At 42.6% G+C, this 20,134-nt stretch overlaps 1 protein-coding gene across 12 annotated transcripts in view; it reads left to right on the top strand.

Moving 5' to 3' along the window:
- kiaa1217 (KIAA1217 ortholog) overlaps positions 1 to 20,134 on the top strand; it is a gene marked incomplete at its 5' end in the record, with an annotated part of 79,759 nt that overhangs the window by 8,072 nt on the left and 51,553 nt on the right. The window contains one exon of one of the 12 annotated variants that reach the window (XM_079181536.1): positions 9,283 to 9,412. The exons of the other annotated variants lie outside the window; for them this stretch is intronic. Of the gene's footprint in view, positions 1 to 9,282; positions 9,413 to 20,134 lie in introns of those variants that run through there. 12 annotated transcript variants of the gene reach the window in all.

Raw genomic sequence — 20,134 nt, forward strand, 5'->3', positions numbered from 1 at the left:
TTGCTTATATGTTTTTCATTTTTATTGATTTTTCTCCTGTTTTTTTTTTCTTCTTCTTGGCTGCATCAGTGGCAGTGACGGTTCATCTGTGTGCTAGTGTGTGTGTGTGTGTTGACTTGCAATTGTAGTGCTGAGAGTTTAATATACACTACAGACAGGTGCATGTATCAACGTGTATTTAATAAAGGTGCTTGTGGAATGAGATATGATAAAAGTGTGCAGTTACCTGTGTGGTTGTTATAGAGGTTTTATCAACCCCTACATTACATTATCGGTTACCCAGCAGCATCTAAGAAGGTACCCTACATTATACCTTTTGCAATGAATGGATAATGAATAATGGCTCAAGTAGCGCTGATGGAGCCTCTCTTTTGGCAAAGGGCTTTAGGTTTGCAAGATGGACACATCAATTGTATTCACTCTAAGCAGACCCCTTTATTTCAAATGTGTGTTTAAATATGAAACTGATAACTCGGGCATTCCCCTGTCGGAGAAGTATTTACTCACCAAAAAAAAAAGCATTTCTTTGCAAAGACTACTCTGAATGTTTATGACCTGTGCTGCTTCAGGCCTTCGATAGTGAGCGTGATGAACAGTATATTCATAATTAAGAAGTCAGACAGAGTTTTCATTGCCAGCTTTAAATATGGTATAGTAGGCCGAATGGGTTTCATTCACCATTTGTTTGCAGTGAGACCCGATCTATGCGTATCTCAGCCCCCAATGAGGGCCTATAAAGCCAAAGTAATCGCGTTCATTAGAAATTAATTGGAAAGATAGAGAGACACGGTGTGTATATCACGATGCTCCGAAGCAGCGGTGCACCGAGTGCTTGTTCCTTATGGGCGCAGTGCTGATATCGGATGCTAAGAACTGCGTGTTCTGCCTAACTGTGGCTTATAATTGAGTCAGTTTTAAATGTACCTTATTTGCCAGCAGAACAGACAGACATTGTGCTATAGTTGTCATGTGCTCAGCAAGGTCTCGGCCCGTCATAGTTAACATAATGACTGGCAGATACAGAGAACACCCTCGTCCTGCTCTGAAGCCATTAAGATCACTGTGACCCACATGCACTGAATAATAATTTCCTGCTTGATGTGTTCCTTCAAATTAAGGCGAAAAATTCACAACACAAATACAGATTCTCTTTTTACACCTGTTCATGAAATCACACTTCCTTTGGCTTTTTGGTAATACTGACAAGCCGTATAGCAACTGAATATAGCTATTCAGGGGGCCTGTTCTTTAGGCCGACATGTCTATGCAATACGTGGACGAGCAGAGCTGTAAAACATTGAGCGCGTGTGCTGTTTAATACAAAAACAGAGGAAGATTTATTCCTGCGGCACTGCTCTTAGTCCTTATTGCAACTAGAAATAAAAACAGACTTCCTGGCCACATATGCAATCTCTCATCTTTAGCTTTAACAGGTTTCCTACCACTTCACATCATCACACCCAACAACACTAAAGTCTTTGACATCAGTGAAAGTGTGGTGAGTTTCTTCCACTCCATGTAGGAGAGTTCAAAAGCTCCTTGCATGTAGCGCCCCCAGCTGTACAGCTAATAGGATTTCAGGTTGAACCTGATTCATTCTAATGCCCAAACTGGAGTTCCAGTTCTCGTGGAGGTTTATGCCTCTTGTACGGTTTTGTCAAAGAGTTTAATTTGACGTTTATTAATTTCATCCCTGCTAGCACAGCTTGTTCATTAGGCTGTGACTGAAAACTTCACTTTTTTCGCAAGTTTCTTTTCCCCTCAATATGAAACACTTAGATGGGTTTGACAGCCGCCCTGTGCCTCTGAGCATCTTTGGTACATTTTTACAGTATTAAACACTAGGAACATTGAATCAGGGATCAAATGTACTCGCCCCCCACACCCCCACTCTCTCTCAAATCTGGGGATTTTTCTAAAGGGGAATAATACAGTTTGGCTTTGTGATGAAGTCATTGGTAAGACATGCATGCTCTCCAGCTAGGCAGCCAAAGCTATCACGAGACTGACGCAGCATTCTAGCCTGAGCTGCAGGGAGAGACTGGAGGGTATTTCTGCTAAACTGATGTCAACAGCTGGAGGTTGAATACAGAAAACTGTGATGCACATGAGAATTTTGTGCCAGCAGTTTCTTCAGATTCTCCCTTTTTTCCACTTTTATCCCCAATCCTACCGCACTTCTTCCAGTGCATCACAAGAACGAAATCAAAAGGGGTGAATATGTTATCAGTTCAGGAGCAGTGGAAGCTGGATAGGAGCACATTTAATAGACCATTCAACCAAGTGACAGGATAAAAAGATTTAAGCCCTCATTACTATACTTTTGATATTGCTCTGAAAAAAAACAGTAGAAATACATTTTAAATCAGATTATTTTAGCTGTGCTAAAGTCAATAGTTCGGCATCCATTATTTGTAGAGTCTGTTTCTCTGATTCAATTGTCTCTTCGAATTATTCTCAGCCAAACAACCATTTGTCATGATCCTTCCCAGCCAATAGTTTTGCACGACGCCCAGCAGAAGGATGCAGATGGGTTGTGATAGGCATCAGAAACTCTTATCTAACATCCCTTGTTATATATATATGTAATATTTGATTTCTTATGACCAGAGAGAATGGATAAAAAGACAATGTAAGGCAGGACTGGCAGAACCCATTCTGGAGTTATACAACCGGCAGTGAAACAAGGATAGAAATCAAACATGATCATTTTGGAAACAGGGCAGTGTGTCTTTTGCATGGAAAGAAAACCCTGTCCTGCTCCAATGTAATATGTTTCATCTGTGTCCCACCGTGGCAACATCACAAGTCCACAAGTATATTAACACATGCACAGGTGTATACTGTACATGGAAGACATGGTGACACTGCGTGGATGTGCATATGTCCCCTCTGCTTGTTGTTTTCAGAGAGCAGATGCTTGGGCTGCTGGGCTTTGGTGATGGCACTGACCTGTGCAGCTCCCTGCAGACTGTCTGTCTAAACCCTGTTCAAACATCATTTAAAGTTTCAGCACCCCATACTAGCCAAGTGTATGCCTCATGGCTACTGCAGCCCCTCCTCTCTTGTCTCTAGCTAAAAGGTTGGCCCACATCCATACTGAAGCGTCTTGTTGCTTCATAAAAAGAAAAGCTACATTGTTTTAACTAAATGTTGCCGGAAATAATGATAGCAATTGATGAAAAAGTGTACATTTATCATGAAACATTCTAATAATTCAATTACAGGGGTGTAAGTGAAATCATAGTGAAGTATAAGCATACTAAAAGCAGTAGTTTTGTGAATTTTTGTCATGTATTGTAGATGTATAGATGGCTTAACACAGAAATGATGTATATGTAATGGGAAAGTAAAGCTAATTCTTCATTTTACTCTCCTCTCTCTGGTTCTCTTTTATGTTCATGGAGACAGAATAAGAATTGTGATCGGGACCAAATGTTCCTCAGCGCTGCATATTTCATAAGACATTTCTTTGTTGTTGTGTGATCCCCTGAAATCCTTTGACAGGCAGGCAGGGAGCGTCTAATATCAATGGCAAGTCAAGAAGGGTATGCTAAGTTGCTGATTGAGACCCACAGTTCACAATGCGACAGCTGGCAGTTAATTTGATGTGCAACCATCAATTATTCATTGTTGAAACATTTTCCAGAGGAAGGAGCAATAAAGCTGCTTTTATCGATCGGCAAATCACTTTTATCTTTAGGGCCGATTTAACTCCAAATTCCTTGCAGACATGTTTTGCATGACAAATATTTTGAAAGGCAGATGCAGCAATGCAGCTATAGCTATAAAACCCTTGCTTATGGGGAAAGCACATTTGTCCATTTTTCTTTTTGACATTACATGAAACCTCTGATAAATATTTTAGTGTCATTGTTGTGCCTGTTTTATTTGGACCAATCCTTTTTATATTGCACCAGAAGGCACTAAAGTGCACTTATGAGCCACACACAATTAGGCTAAATACATTGTATGACTCCATAAACCTGATTAGAAATCACATTTCTATGACAACAAAAAAAACTTGTATTTACCGTTATCGTTTGCTCGGCTGCACTTGCAATGCTTTTAAAGTGTTACATAATCGAGGGGTAATATGAGAGGCAGAGATAGAGATGGAGTGATGGACAGATGCGGAGCCAGGTGGGAGAGGAGAAGAGCCTGACCTGACAGGTTCACCGCCTAAACCAGCTGGTGGCCTGGCATAGTTGCCAACCATTTCGCACACGCTCACTGTCTCTGGGTTATTGACAGTTGCAATTACCCTGGAAAACAATGTCGTCTTCAAACAAAAGTTTGTTACTAAAAGCATGAAACGCTTGAATGCCAAAGTGCATAGAGGGCATGTCTGGTAAGAGTCTTGTGGATAAGAGTTCAGCCTTCTGGTTTTTAATCACCCTCTATTATTACTTTGACCCAACTGGTCTGGTATTATTTTAGATTTAGTCATCCAAATGATCTAAAAATGTATGTAAGATATAAAAGTTGTTTTGTTTTAACAATTTCCTGCAACACTGTGAAATGAGTTTCGTATTATATTGATATTAAAGACATGTTATCATGCTACCAATCAGAATAAGGGAGACGCATTTAATCCAACCGGATATTTTAAACTGTGGCTGTAAAAAAGAAAAGGCGATTCTAGAAAACTGACATTGTGTGTGTTGGTTGTAGGCGATGCAATGTGAAGCCATTTTTGCTGCATTATGAGTCCTTTTGTTCCCTCTGTAATTGCATTCTTGTCGCAACGGACGGCTTTACTCAAGGGCATTCTGACAATAGTTGCTGAGTGACAGAAGCACTTTTCTGACTTACTTTAAGATAGTTTGTAATAAGGTATTTCTGCTCAGTCTGATATTCAGACCTGAGATCTAGGAAGAAGGTGGCTTGTAATCTTCATATTGCCTGCAGCCTGGCTGGCTCCGAAGCTGGCACTTAGCCTCCGCTTTGTTAACCTCTGGACCCTTTTGTTGACCGAGTCTTGGCCGTCATGTTCTATCCTTTACATCTCAGAGATTGTCTGACTGGAGGACTGATTGAAGTCTTCAACGCAGAATGATACACTCACGTTCTCTCAAGGACGTAATCTGTCTGACCACATCTTCATGAATGCTGCCACTTGTATTCAGGCATGTGTAAGTGTGCGCCCACCCAGAGACGGAGAGACCAGCAGCCAGACGGGCAGACAGACAGAAACACAGTCATGTGACCCCTCTGACCCTCTGTGCTATGTTCCCCAGCTGGGTTATGTCTCATTGTTCCTCTCTGTCACTGTTGCAGCGGGCCACAGGACAATCTGACTGGCCTCATAGTGCCACATTCACTTTTCCAGCCCGGGTCTGATGTCACACCTCTCACTTCACATTCTCATTACTTCAGGCTGTTATTAATTTATTTAATCAATAGCTGTTCAACTTCTTCTACGCGGAAATCCATAACGGCAGGCAGATTCACCAAGCTGCTACATCACGTTATGAGCGTGAGTTGTGGTGTCTCTGCAGACTGCCGATGTGTTTGTGACGGGTTAAAATGTGTTGTAATGCAAAGAGTTGGGCTTTTTTTTTCTTCGCATAGCGTGGGCATGGTCATCATCTTCAGACATTTCTCAAATGAGTAAAGTCATGAACTCAGAACTTAAGTAAGATTTCTGTTTGTGCGCGTTTGGAGTGTTTGATGCTGACTCCCGAGATCTAGACCAGTGGCTCCATTGTGGCCATCGGCTAAACTCTCCGGCCTCCCTGTAGAAGATTATGAAACTGGCTTTAAAATAGAGAGCAGCAGCTCACCAGGGCTTTGGATGATTTGAGGCTAAATATATGAAAAGGGCAGCTTGGTCCATGGGCAAGAGTGGGATATGGGTGGATTGCAGCCAAGGCCTTTGGTGCATCTTTTTTTTTTTTGCACTCTGTGTCACTTTGGTAGAAAGATGCCCTGGAAACCTAAACCTGATGTGAGCCAGCAAGACACTGACTCTAAAATTCTGGGTACTGAAATGAAAATGACTCCGCAGCAATACCGTTGACTGTTAAACCTACATTGTGGAGTTAAAAAAAAAGCTTTATAACCCATTAAAGGATTTATTATGTTATTCTGTGATACAGGTAAGGATGTGTCACAGGAGAAGTTATTATTAATAAATGAATACAACTGTCCTTATCTCCGTCTAACATACTCTCAGTAATTGCTAAATGGGGCATTGACGTAAAGCGTTAGAGTAGCTGAGTAAAGCTGTTGGGCGTTAAGGTTATCAAGTGCAACAGTAACATTGCATAAAATATAAAACTGTGTGTGAATGTCAGCAGCATATCCCCATAGACATCCAGCATTAGGGCCTTTTTCAGCATGTCAAGCAACTATGTAACATTTGGATTAAAGTGGCCACATGACAAGCTGTCATGTTGGATAACTCCTCCTGTTCTTTTTTTTTTTATGATATGACTCATCTTTAATGAATTTCACTATTTCATTCCCATCTTTCAACTTTTATTTTTTTAAAGCCGTCTTTGAGACCATGAAGCTACTGAATCTCTTTTGTTCTGCATCTTTTGGCATTTGTGTCACTGAAAGCAAACCTGCCTGTCATTTCACTCTCTTTACTCAAGTCAAATGATACAAGCGCAGTCGAGTCGTTTGGTGTCTTCCGAGGCAAGCAGGTGGCTCATTCACTGGGTTCCTCCATAGCAGACTGGCACAGACTGGCACAGGCTGAGGCTCCAAACTGAATAGCTTCAGGTGTAATCCTCACCTGCTCTCTCACTTGTCAAATCCCAAATGTTTTGATTTATTTTGTCTCCCCTCTCCATTTGTTTGGGTCTCTTTTCAGCAATGGAAGGATTTAGAACTAAGGGATTAGTCAAAGTGGGCCCTGTTTATATTGTTCATGCAGGAAGAAAGTGATGTCAAGGCATTTACACTTTCACGTGGCATCAAGAGCCCAAATAGCATTCAGGAGCACATGCACATACAGTTTCACATTGTCACACAACTGCACAAATATTGCACTGTTTACATTCCCTGCACCTGCCTCCTGTTATCTGCTTCATAAATGACTCTTTGCTCTGAGTCAACATCTCTTTCCTCTTCTTTATTATGTGATTACAGCAGCATAAGAAATGGATGCTGATGAACAAAGCCTCCTCGCTGACACACCTGAGCCACACGGGGAGTGCACATTTTCCTCTTTTGATGTTCGTGCTGTTTTGCAGTGACTGCCGCTTTTGAAGTTTCGTTGTTTTGTGCATCTGAGCCCCTAAACAATGAACCACAGCCGTGAACGTCCAGATCGTGTCTGTCAGTGTAGGGTTTTACTGTGCTTGTGTGCACAAGAGGAGGGGTCTGTGGAGGAGAGCGACCTCCCAGCTCCAACACATGGTGCCCAGACTAAACAAGAAGATGAATGTTTCCTGAGTCCAGCCTGGCACAGAGGCACCCCCAATCTGCCTGTGTGGCTGACTGAATGAATCACATTCAGAGCAGAGGGCAGGTTAGAGGAGAGGAGAGGAGAGGAGAGGAGAGGAGAAGAAGAAATGTGTAGCGAAGGCAGAGGAGAGAGGTTTAGTTTGGTCATTTCAAGTTCGGATTCCATCACAGTAGCATCAGAATAACTCTAGTTTATTACAAAACGGGTCCTATTTTGCTAGTTAGGGCCATCATATGTACGTGTAATAGTAGCATTGTGCTCACTAAGTTGATGGTGAAAAGAAGTCAGACAAGGCAAATTATGTAAGTAGTCAGAGTGTTATCAAGGAGTTAAATGGGCCCTCCACCATGTACATGTCATAATTAGTTTAGTTATCATGTGGAGTGCTACTCAGGCTGTGAACACAGATGTATAATGTCTTCTGTGGCTCAGGAGGGAGCCCTCCAATGTCAATCAAAATAACCTTGAATTGCGCTCGGCCTCCACTGCTTCGATTTTGACCATTCTTTTTTTAATCTGTCACTTTTTGAGTCCCACAACTTTGCCTTAAATGTCCAGATTATTCAAAGTTATTTGGATAAGAAAACGAATGTAGTTCAATGCTAATTTACAGAATTTACAGCGTGCCGTTTTCAGGTGCATTCGGGGATTACTTTCGATATTGTTGTATTAAGTGGTTCAGATATTGCTAAATTGTCTGATTTTCGGACTATTTGTGTATCAAAGTACTGTTGCACTTGGTCGTATCAATGTTAGCATATTCTCAGATCTCAGGAATAACTTTGGTGAGTACAATGTTATCATAACCAAACAATTTAAAAAGGCCCAAGTTGTAATAAACCAGAATTATTCTTTGAAAATATCCTTATCCTATTTACTCCAATGCACACCCATTCATCTCAATTACAAACATATATCTTTTTTGCCTCCAAAAGCTTTATCTTGAAAGTAAAACATGTGTTTCAAGTTATACCACCTAAATGTCTTCAGCTCGGTCTGAACTCTTCCACAACCCAGAAGGTGTTACCGTCATGCGACGATGGAACTGTTAACAACACCAACAAAAGCTCAGTGTGCTGCTGTCAACCTGTCTCCTCCCACGCGTCACCTTTCGACCTTTGCCGCCCCTCACCCCCACATCACACCTCCACCCTTTTTTTCTTCATTTCACCCAAAAGCCCTGGAGAGAGCTGGCCTGGCTGCGCTAGCAGCTTAGTGAACCCGTGAAGTGGAGGCGAAGGCTTTGGGAGAAGGGGTTGAGATATCGTGGTGAAAACTTTTGGCAGACTACGGTGAAAGGCGCCTTGTTTTGGAGACAGAGCTCTGAGGCTCTCTGTGAGGCTGTGATGGGCTGAGCCTCATTGCGGTTTGTAACAACAAGCTGTTGGATTTGGAGAGAAAGTTCCAGACACACCCCCCAACCCTTACTCAACACTGCTACCCCCTTTTCTTCATGCCAGAAAAAGTGTATCTCTCTCAGTAAGACACTCAAGCAGGAAGCCCCTCCATTCAGCCCATCAGCCTCGCTCTCATTCTCCGTCTTCAGCTCGCAGTGTGTTCTTTCCTTACTCCTCTTCTCCTGATTGAAGAGAGCTAGAGCGCTTCGGGTCGTGGCAAAAGGTTCCCTCTTGGTCAAGGGGGAACACACACACACACACACAGACATCTACATGTGACAAGCCCCCCGCTAAACAATGGCTGTTGGCTGAGGGAGAGGAGGGGGCGGAGGGGCAGCGGCAGTTCTTGGATGGCCTGATTGGAGCATAAACAGCAGCCCAGGAAGTGCTGAAGTAAGAGAGAGAGAGAGAGAGAGGGAGGGAGAAAGAGTGGGAGGGAGGGAGGGGGAGCAGGGGGAAGTGTGCAGATCTGCCGGGAGAGAGCAAAAAGTTTGGGACTGCGACGGTGTGTTAGTTAGTTTGTGTCACTTTGGTCGTACCCAAGACTTTGGGCTTTATCTATCAGGACTGAATTGCAGAGAGCCAGAAAAGAAAGGTGAGTAGCCACATCTCACACAAGAACACACTCTCTCACACAGATGTGAGCTTAAATACGCACAGATGCTCAGTCATATAGGCTACATGCGAGTACAAAACAACACCCATTTTCTCCTCTGTGGCCTCCAACTGATGTATTCTAAGGCGAGAATTCTTGCATGACTTGCGAAGTGGCTTGGTGTTATTATTATTATTGCACGCAATGTCATTTTAAATTCCGGAGGATTTTTGAATGGCACACAGCGTAGTGTCCCTAATGTGTGTGTGTGTGTGTGTGTGTGCTGTTTGCTGATGGTTTCCCCTGGCTCTGAAAGCTGCTTGTTTTGCATAGCTGTTTTTGTGGTGCCTTGAACTGCAGCCAGCCATTCAGTGTGTGAAGCGAAAAAAGGGACCATCTAATGTGTGTGTGGCTGTGTCTAATTAAGCTAATGGGGGAGTCGAGTGGTGCGGGTCAGACCACGAGAGGCTGAACTTGAAAACATCACGGTCACTTTCACAAAACACAGTCCTAACACAAACTATCTGTTACATGAATCGTCTTAGGTTCTGTAGAGGGGTTGAACCTTTCTTAATCGTTTTCACTGCGTGTGTATCTCCCTTTTATAGATCACAGAGAGGAGTGACATTTAGATGAAAGCAGCTGATTTTAGATTAGATTTACTGTCGATTTGGCCATGTATGGTGCTGTTTGCTCTCTGGATCAAATGGATTGTTAAGTTTTCCCACCGGGGAAATGCTGCATTCCTCCTCTCAAAGTGAACATCAATGTCAATACGTGTCTTCAAAGAGACTACTCAGATGTCACATAGATTCATAGGCCGAGCAGTAAACTGTTGTAAATAGGGATCTCTGTTTATCTGAGTGCTGTGCCTACCAGTTACTACTATTTCACTAGTTTGTCACCGCGCTGCAAATAAAATAGCATTTTAAGCATTTTACTCTCTTAACAAGCCTATTTTCCTGTCGGGAACTCGCCAATACCGCTGGAACTTTTTCCACTGTTGAGGAGATTTACATCTGGAAAAGAGTGGCCTGCCCAAGCACAAACAAATACAAAAGTCAACGTTTTTTTTACCACTATTAAAACCGTCAAGTATTCAGATAAAAGAAGAGAAGATAATCAGCAAAAGCAACGTCCTATCTGAAAAAAGATCTGATTTCCTTGTTCAATCTGTTCTTTTTTTGGAGCACCTTAGGTGGTTACAGCGCATGTCAGATATAAGCAACGTCCCAGATTCACACCCCTCTTACTCCCCCCCCCCCCTTTCCAGTATGGCTCAACGCTGTCATCTGTCTAATAAAGGCAAAACTATTTTTAAAAAACAAAGTAACACACTTAGGCAGCTCACCAATTAGCTATGTTTTCGCTTCACTGTTTTGTAATTAATCCTGCAGGAATACAGGTATGTAAAGATTCCATAACCCTCCTTTTTACGAGTCAGGTGTTCAGAGATGGGTGTGATTTGTTGTGTCTCTTTCAGCGATGAGTATATCAACTTCAGCTCCTGTGCTGTGGGGGGGGGGGGGGGGGGGGGGGGGTAAACAGGTCGGAGAGGAGTACCTCATCAGAAAGACAAATGAGTTTGCACCCTTGCACCCCACCAGAGCCCCCCGGACTCCATCCTTCATCGCTCGTTCCGACACTTTGACAGCTTTAAGACAGCGTTCTCACAAGTTTTATCTGTGCTTTGCTGATGTAGCAAGTTGTCAATTTCTCACCAGACCAGAGGAAACTGTTATTAACTCTAAGGCACTGCTTTGGCTGCCAGTTTAATTCAGCCAAGCTATTTGTCTAAATGCTCGCATATGAGGCACAGTGATTTTGGCAGTTTTTTTTGTTTTTTTACAAGCAAAGGCACACAGTAGCTCCTGACCATATGCACCCATTTGTCTGATATCATTATTAAGGTTATGTTTGGACCACTTGATTACCTTGCTGGACTGCTCTCTTGCATCGGTATCCAGACTTAACGGAGTGTGTCTGCGTCTGAGCAGGAGATCAAGCACTAACCTGGACCAGATGTATTAGCTGATGCAAATATGTGGCTGTGGAGTTTGATGGCTGCCACGGGACATTGAGCTCGGTGGAAACACACCTCGGCATGTGGCTGGGGGGCGGGGGGGGGGGGGGGGGGGGGGGGGGGGGCCTGACCAGGTGTTTCTCTTGCAAGCTGTCTGCACTGTCATCCCTTATTGGGCCCCGAGCCAACTCGAGCCACATCTCATTGAGCATCAGGTTTTGATCAAACCTCATTACAGAGCTCTCATTTCCGCCACTATCGGTGGCTGAGTTACAGAAATGATAACTGAATGAAGCTCCTTAAAGTGCATTTGTTTGTTTGTGTTTGTAAAAAAAACAATAGATGGAGCAAGAGAGAAACAGACAGGAAGACAGAAAAAGAGAAAAGAATGCCTATTTTGATTTTGAGTTAAAGCATCATTAAAGGATACGTTCACCCAAATTACCCCCCCCCCCCCCTTTTTATAGAGGAAAGTTCCAATAAAACCTTTTCGATCGAGTGTGTGGATCATCCACAGCAACACGGATTCTGACTGGAAAGAGCTGGTGATCTTCTAAATGCCATTCCAGTGATTATGATGGAAATCTCTGAAAATGTTCCAGTAAGTGAGACTAGAATTCTTTGTCAAACAAACATTTTCAAGGTCTTTAATTAACCTTTTTTCACTGCGGTTTTCTTCATTCCCAATCAAGATAAAGCCATTTGTTTAAAGGTTTATATAAACCCTGACTTCCTTCACAGGGTCACTTCATAGCGTTTTAGGACAGTAAAGTGTCCACTGCTGGTATCAGTTTTGTTCAATAAGCTTTACGATTTTTCTTAAAGCGCATTTAGTTCTCAATTAGCTGCAAAAAACTGATCTCGTCCTCTAGGAAGATTTCCTATCGTTTCAGCAGCTAAGTCCTTATGGCCAAAACAACTTGAGTCTAATAGAGGTGGGGATGATTGCAAGGTATAATCGGATGAAATCTCAGTCACATTAATTTACTTCTACTTGTTGTGAACTGACCTAATTTTGAGCTAAATCATATTCATGGGAATAGGCACTCTTTGGAAATCTCTATTTCTGCATTGACATTAAGAAAGTGCAGTCTACGCCTTAAAGTATCTGGCCCCCCCTTAAAATGAGCAAAAGATAAGCCCTTTCCATTATACACAGACTTTTTGCGTTCCTCTTGGATTAAAGTGAAATTACTTTCAGCCAGCCGCTAATGCCAACTTTTTCATGCCTTGTACAGAGAAATGTGACAGACCTGCAGAGACTGAGACTTAATAAGGCAGTAATTTAGAGTTCAAATAATAATGATTCATTACTGTCAGATACTCATTACCTGTGCCCTTTTCTTTTTGGGATATTCACAATTGATCTGAATGGAAAGGAATTTGTTTTTTTACCACTGTTAGAAAATCTAAAGCAGAAAAGAATTCAGCTCCAAATAAATATATTGGGATGCAAACACAAAAACTGTCCTGCACAGTTCTAAAGCAGGCAGTGATATTGCAAATGTGTTTCCCTGGTGTTGTCTTCTATTGTTGTGCTGTTGGGCAATAGTAGAGGCTTATATTAGACCTCAGCATTTGCTGCAGTGGATGCTGTCGGCTTTGCTGTGACAAGGATAATCCACAGAGGAAAATCATGCTTCCTGTCGTGACGTTCGATGCTGCTGGAGCTAATGGAAATTTTGCCAAGACATGAAATTAGATTTTTTTTTTGTAGGCCTCTCTGCTAAGAGCATGTTGGAACATGTCACTTTCAGTTAACCTACAAATGGGTGGACCCACAGAAACACAACTGTAAAACATCTGTTTATTTTCTGCGAAAGATTATTTTTTTGGATTTACTCTTCATTCTTGTAAAAATGCCCTACTTAGATGACAAAGCACTGTCTTTTTCCTCACTCTTTACTCCCTCTTGACACTCGTAAGTTTCATATACTTCAGTGACTCCACCTATTGAGTGAAGTCATTTGTTTGACCATCTCTTCTGGCAGTGATGAGAAGGGGGGGGGGGTAAGACAAATGTTCCCCACCCATCGGCTCAGACGGAGGCGGGAGAGGCTCAGGCGGACAATGTTCTGACACTCTTCAGTCGCTATTAACCCCTCCGGGTCTTTTCACCCAGTGTAAACATCCCTCCGCCTCCCCCGTCCGTCCACTCCTTTAGGCATTTGGTTTGACGCGGTGCCTCCCACAACACACAAGAACGTATACCAGGGCTGTTTTTGTCCAGTGACAGACACGCTTTGTGTACACATGAACATGAACAGGAGTGGTACGTTTTTTCGTCCATCTGTCTACAACCGTCTCTGCCCTCTGAGCAAATTGATCATGAGGCAAAATGAAAGAGTGGTGACAAAGAACAATCCAAGGAGGCCAAGCTGATATTAGAGGGAAGATGAAATGCAGTAAAAGTGCACTGATGAAATATATAATCTACAAATGTCCTTATGTCACATGCCTGTAAAACTGTATTTGCATACGTCATTCTCCCTCTTTGAAAGTACTCGAGGTCTTCTGTCCCCATAAAGCATTGGTAATTAAGAAAAGTCCGAATTTGAGTCTTAAAGCTGCCTAATCCCAATTAATATGGATGAGACTTCTGTCCTGAACCCTATTTAACAACCTGCAGTGTCTTGCCCTTTTTCCTTAGATGTTAGCTCTTTTATGTTCTCTATCGACCAAATTGACCGCTTACTAATGAGTCACTATCGTGGCATGATTTCATAATTACCCCTCTGCCTGACAAACTCAACACACTCTCATTTAGCCACAGTTGAGATTATAAAAGTCCTAAAATATTCTGTAAAGCCTGTGACACACAGGATGTTTTCATTAAGCCGGGCTATTCTAGGAACGGCAGCTACCTGAGCTCTGGAGTTGGAAGTTTTGAGGAAACCTGCATTGTAATTCGACATGGTCTGTTTTGGTCTGTTTGGAGAGCTCCTTCCTGCTCGGGCTGATAAATAGACTAGACCATGTAAATACTGGAAAGAGGCCCAGAAGAGCAGTTTAATGAGTATTTAAAAAAATAATTGTCAGGGTAAAGGTAATGACAGACATACAGGAGTGGCTGTATTTGCAACCATGTCTGGAATCTGTTTATTCTCAGGATTTTATTTAAGGAGTAGTGGATTATACAAGCGTGACACCTCTTAACTTCAAATCCGTTCTGCAGTTGAAAAAAGATTTCGTCACACGAGATAGACGCAGCATTTGGTGGAAGTGAAGTTTTCAGGCTGCAATACTAGATTCCCACTTCTCAAACAGGACTAAATAGTGTTTGTTGTGGACAATTTTCAGTCGTGGAGTTGGTGTGCTTGCTTGTATTCAAGGCACCAGGTATGTTGGATCAACTCAAAACAAACTGCAGTTCCCATGTTCATCATAATGAAGGAAGATGTGCAACGGTGTAGCTCATGTGTTCTAGAATAGTTTTTCTTTTTAAAACAAGAGGAATAAGATGGACTTTGGCCACATAGGCAATACCTGTTGATACGATCAATTTACTGTTTGTTCTGTCATTGGTTTTGGTCTTCTTATTTATACCACAGACAATTGAAAAATAACCTTTTCAGTTCATAAAAAGTTTTTTTCTTTTAGTTTTTTGCAGCATTTTTACCTGTAGATCTTACGCTCCAGACTGCACTCCTGTGCCTATGAGCTATTCCACCCCAGGCTCCCCTCAGAGTAATGAAAGCCATCTTGTAAAACCTGACATTTTCAATGTTGCAGTAAGTCTTTTACCATTCTGCTTCACCTCAGTACCCTAAATGAGTTTCTATGGTAGTGCCAGTGTTAATAAAAGTGAAATACGTCCCCAGTGTGAAAATATTTGAGTAATATTTTAGCAGTCTTTTTAGCTGAAAATCATAATAGGCCTTTAACGGTATTTTCCATTTCAGCCTGCCCAGTAGTGACGGAGTTCTCGTCTGACTTTTTAGCTCATAAGCTCCTTCACAGCATTCGTTTTTAAAGCTCGTCTTTTCAGATAATATCTATATTATGGGGTCTATCATTACATTCCCATAAAAGGGGGAAAACTATGGCTAGTAATTGGTTTAGCTTAGAGTTTCCATTCCCCCAAGATCCCACTCGGCTTCTACCTTAAAATGCAAGGCCACAGAGTATTCCATGAAGTTCTGAACATTTCCATTCATTTTTATAATGGCAGGAAGAGGGGAAACGGACCCTCAACACACACATTCACACACACACACACCAACACACAGTTCAGTCCCTTGTGCTCTTTATCACCTTTTCTTAGCACTTTGTTTCGAGGTTTCCTTCCCGTCAGGTTTTCCTTTCACAAGAGTATGTATCCTCCCCGGCAGCAACACAACAATGCCCTGCTTCATTTCAGCTCTTTAAGACCTGAGACCGCTGGAGCCAATGGGCTGCCAGGCACATGCTAAAGCCATTAGTTGGTGGATGACGGTGGTTAGCCACAGAGGCATCGCAAAATAACCATCTCACTATGTACATAATGAAGCTGAGGGAAGGGACGGGGCACTGTATCGGCTATCTGCACGTGTGCGCACAAGCAGCCGTGTTGAAATCTGACCAATGGACTGCCAATCCTACAACAAGCTAATCATAAGGAGGAATGTGCTTTACGTGGTGTGTTCACATATTAAGATATCAATTCATATTACCCTGTGTTAAAGCTTCCTGTGAGTTTAGCCAAAAGCTCCTCAGTGTCTGCTCAGGCAGACAGATCCCAGCCATGGTTGAGGAGGCCTTTTATTATTAGACTGAGACACATCCCATTTGGTCTCTCAGTCAAGCTCAGACAGTTTGATGGAGTGCTCTAGAGAATGACTTAATTACAGTCACTGTCTCAATCTGAATTTACTGGGGCTGCATCCATAATGCATGTCTTACTTTGTATCAGCGGGCCCCAATTGGAGTCGACCAATAACGTGACAGAGCTCTAAGGCTTCTCAAGAGTTTCTTTGCAGATGTGCAGCAAGGCATATGTGCAACAATGGGAAGCAGGCTTCTTACTAAGGGCTGTTTTTGATCTACAATCTATGTCTTCTTTTTTACATTGTTCTAATGCTTGTATAGACTTATGTTAGAAGTTATGTCAAACGCCCATCACAATTTAGTTGGCCACTTGGGGGCAGCATAACAAGGTGTAAACACAACATTGACATTGATTTAGTGAAGGTTTTAGCAGACTGTTGTCCGCTTACACATCCAGAAGATGCAGTTTGAGTGGCATTTAAGCCATCTGACAAATCCAATATTTATTTTCTGTTAGCTTTTGTCTCCACCAACTCCTGCGGGAAATATCCGCCTCTTTAGCTGCTAAATTCTCCACTATGTCCACCAGCTAGTCGCTACCTTTGCCTGTCTGCCATTTGGTGCCGGGTAAGTTGTGCACAGTAGGTTTGTCAGAGCTTTTCTTACTGGAAAAAAACCCCAGCTTCCTGTTGCCATTGGAGACAGGGTTGATGAGAGCAGTGTGACTGAACCCAAACGTTGAAGCTCAGGGGAACTGGAGAGTCAAGTGATTACTTTTACATTGCTCATATCATTTCATTAAGTGTTCACACAAAATAGCTACGAAGAGGTCGAGGTGTGCCCTCAAATGGCTTAGCTCCAACATTCATAAATCATATTAAATTCAGACGTAAATATTTTTTATGAATTTTGGCGGTAGTTGCCATACCTGCCACAGACCTCTTGGACACAAATGATCTGCTCTGTGTTTCTCCAGAAAACAACCAGTACACTCTCTTTGGACTATTAACCAGTACAGTTTCTATGGAGCAGCTGCATACTTCACACTTGATGACAGCACTTAGTTTGAGTGTCAGTTCTCTGATTTCCAGCTTCGCTAGAGAGTTTTTCCTCAGACCAAAATGTGTCTACAACGATAAGAAAGACATACAAGAAATGTTCCCTTTTAAGGGTCTACGGTGCATTGCAGTTGGAGGTCTACAGCATGAGTTTGCAGCATCTACAGTATCATTTCCATGGGGGTTATGCGTTACACAGTATGTCCCAGTAAGCTGGATTCTGTGCTGCTTTGATCAGGGTAGAGTCCCCTCGCTAATCCGCTTGAGCTCTGGATGTTTGCCCAGGACACACACACACACTCATTCACTCGCAAATTGTGATTAAAAAACAGATGTGAGGGCCTAGCCAAAAGATGAAATGGTCTGTATAAATCAAAGAGGAACAAACTGACATAACACTCAGATGTTGGACTACACATTATGTAGTATGTCTCTGCCATTTCATGTGAGTCCGATTTTTTACCCAAAGTGAAATAAAACCCGTTACACTCTGTCTTGTAGTTGCAAATATCTAAGTCTACAGAATCCGTATCCAGAGCAACTATCTTAATGACGTCATGCCCACCTGGATTTCCATGTCTTTAGTCACACCTCTGATCTCTGATCCATATTTTAATTACAGCTGCAGGACACAGGCAGGATTAAGAAATGTAAATGCTCTCCCCCTGTCAATCCTCCTTGTCTTTTTATGGGCCATTTAAGAGCTCTTAATTGCTCCGGGCTTAACTGTAAACCTCTGTGCCCCGTGTCGAAGCGCTAATAAACAGGTGGGAAGGGATTTTCATCTGGGTGCAGCTGACGAGCGGAAAGGGCGTAATGAAAAGATGAAGATGGAGAGAGGAATGGGAAAGAAGAAACAGGATGAGAGAGGAGAGGAAGGAAGGGGAAGAAAGAAGGGGTGCTACTTGAGTACCTCCCTGCATTACATCACTGAGATGCTTCAGCACTGATGACATCGTCGGGCGGGGGGGGGGGGACTAGCCCTGGGGATGATGTCATTATTAACCAATGAGAGAACTCGAGGCCGATATAGTCTGGCCAGCTCCTTAGGCTGAAATAGTAGGATCTCTGGAAATGTCTTTTCCTCCTCTCAAATCGCAGAGCCTTTGTGTCTTGTGCGCTTTGTCCTGCAGTTATTTTTAGACTTGTGTGTTAAAACAAATACATTTCCGACCTGTTCCTTCCTCTGCCACAGAGCAAAGGGTAAGCAGAGTTGGCTCTCCCAAAGAGGACAGAGCCATGTAAATATAGCCCTATGGGAATTAGCATTTAACTAACTTAACAACACTTGAAGGAACTTGCTTTGTGCCTGTCCACATGAATGGACCAGTTTTTACTTTACCGTGTTTGTTACGGACCAAACAGTGCTGAGCATCACTTTCAAGCCAGGAAGGTCATGCCACTGGGACATTTTAAATTTGCTGTGACTGTTGTCTTTAAGGGATGTAACAGTGGCCTTTTTCATCACTTTGCACAGCTAAAGTCAGTGCTGTACACTGATACTTATAATGTACTTGTGACCTCGATACTAAGAAGACTTTTGGACAACCACCAGTTTTAACATTCAGGTGTTGTTTTAACATTTTTAACATATATATGCTGCTTCCTGACTTAGTGAATCATTTCCTTAGAGAAACGACAAACACATTGTCCTGTCCATATCATTTTCTTATATTGCTTATTTACATCCAACAAACAAAGAGCAACATTTGCGTTTATTTGAGGGCATTACGATGTAAGTTCAATTTCAACTCTCCTTTTAGCTCTGTTTTGGTCTCCACCAACTCCTGTGGTAAATATTTGTCTCTTTAGCGGATAAATGTAAGCTAGTCGCTATTTTTAGGTCAAAACAATAAAGACTAAAATGATCCTAAGAACTGAGGGGAACTGGGGAGTCAGGTGCCAATTCTCTGAGGTTTTGTCACTTCGAGTGACTCCTTTAACATTACATGTGGTGGTATGATCCATTGTTAGAAAGGAATTGATTAGAGCAGCTTTAAAGTTGTGACTTTAGTGTCCCCGTCATAAAGACTCCCAATGCCTACCTTTCCTGTTGCATCCTCTCTTCAATTTTTAAAGTTAAATTAGCCTGCTGTGCCGCAGGGAGGAGGAATTGATTACAGTACGGAGGCCAATAACACCAAGAGGCAATATGATGCTACATAACTATTTCATGTACACAGAGTAAAATCAATCTCTAGCATTGCAGTTAGAATTGTGCCCACACACTCCTCTGCCATCCATACACCCGTGACCTGGCTGTGCATTACGGCCCCACTGTGGTGAAACTATTAAACTTAGCGGGCACTCACTTTTTCTCCTCCTCTCCCATGGGAAAGTTGCTACATTTCCGTTGCTGCAACCACACTATAATAAAGCTTGTGTTGTTTCCTTTCTTTCCATCAAGTTGATCCCTTGCATTCTTGTGATTCAACTAAGTAAAATCCTCTTGAAAAATATATGCACACCATATTTTTTTGTTTTCTTAAACATTCCCATTTTGGTTTGAGGGGGGGGAAAAAATGCACTTAACCTACACCATTACAGTTTATGCATGCGTTTTCTCCCTCCCTCTGAATAGGTCTGGCCACATTCAAAAACCTTCCAGCCCCTTCTGCTCCACAGAGCCTTAGGCTTGGATGCAGTCCACCCACTGACCCACACAAACACACACATCCATACCGGGACACACAGCCGTAGACACACGGACAGCACACAGCAGGTTTCACAGATAAAGACTGGGACAGAGGCACTAGTGTTCCCAGGATTCTCAGAGTGGTTCCCCCTGAAAAGGGCCTATTTCACATCCCTCCACCACCTGCATCACTTATCAGCTCCAGCAGCACTCACCGCTCCAAAGCAGGACCTTATGGAGCCACTCCGTTTCATCAGCTC

This window comes from Pholis gunnellus (genome assembly GCF_910591455.1).
Source record: "Pholis gunnellus genome assembly, chromosome: 20".
NCBI lineage: Eukaryota > Metazoa > Chordata > Actinopteri > Perciformes > Pholidae > Pholis > Pholis gunnellus.